Here is a 1,335-nt window from a genome sequence, read left to right as displayed (position 1 = left end):
CCACCACAGGACGTGGAAACGTTAGAAGCTGACTTTTCTGCAGCCCTTCAGGTGGCTGCCAACAGAGCCATCCCAAAGACTCGCCAGTCCCTCATAGAACATAAGAATAGCTGATATTATACCCCCGAGGTGAGAGAGGCCAACCATCGGGTGAACATGCTTAGGCGTGTTTTCCGACGGCGCCGAATTTGGCCAGACCAATTTGGCCAACTTGCGCGCTGCAGTTCATGACGCTCACGTCATAGCTGCAGATGCCAGAAGAGCTAAATTTCTTGAATGGTGTGAGGGCTTTAACGCTCACACCTCCCTAGCAGAGCTGTGGTCTAAGCTCCGTAAAGCTACTGGCAGGACTCAACCGCGACGCACTCATCATGCCCCTGATGCTGAGGCGCAGCGGCTGGTGCAGGAGTTTGTCTCTCGCTCCAGCAGCACCTCACTCCCGCAGTGTGTTCAAGACACACTGCAGGACCTCCAAGGAGTGAGGCGCCACAGTGTTGAGGACATGATGAGTCGATCGGATGACGTTAGCTTTACGCTTCAGGAGCTACGGGTCACACACAAGACCAGCTCAGACACGGCACCTGGAGAGGACTTGATCACCTACTCCATGCTGACCCATCTTGGGCCAGCGGGTGACGAGGCACTTCTAAGGGTGATAAACGCGTCTTGGAGGACTGGCAAGCTACCAACAGCTGGCAAGCTACCAACAGCCTGGAAGACGGCAATCATAACGCCAATTCCAAAGCCAAAGGAACCTAGTGCTTATCGCCCCATCAGCCTGACAAGCTGCATGGGGAAGACAGCGGAGAGGATGGTGCTAAACAGGCTGCTGTGGAAACTGGGCCCAATGCATGAGCATATCCATGCTTACTGCAAGGGCACTGGCACAGCAAACAGTATAGCAACACTCCTCAATGCTGTCAGTGGCACACCGTCCATCGTGGTCTTTTTGGATTTGGAAAAAGCGTTTGAGCTGGCCAGTCCACTTGTGATATTAGACACCCTTGCTCGCAAGGGCGTAAAAGGCAAGCTGCTTTCTTGGATTAATGACTATCTCAGTCACCGGTCTGCGAAAGTAAGATTTCAGGGTCACATATCAGAGGCCAGAATGCTGGAGAATGGCACTCCTCAGGGGGGGGGGGGTTCCTCAGCCCCACTCTGTTCAATGTGCTCGTCTCCAACATTCTGGAACTACCTCTACCCAATGGGTGCAAGGTTATCTCTTATGCAGATGACATTGCACTCATAATTACTGGGAAACGGTCATGCATGAGCTCTGAGCTCTCTTTCGGTAAGGTAGTAGCTGTCGATCACGAGTCCAACACGTGATCCAAG

The sequence above is a fragment of the Oratosquilla oratoria genome, chromosome 6, assembly GCF_046742065.1.
Source record: "Oratosquilla oratoria isolate Oo_2021 chromosome 6, ASM4674206v1, whole genome shotgun sequence".
NCBI classification, from domain to species: domain Eukaryota; kingdom Metazoa; phylum Arthropoda; class Malacostraca; order Stomatopoda; family Squillidae; genus Oratosquilla; species Oratosquilla oratoria.
Note: the sequence above shows the minus strand (reverse complement) of the source record.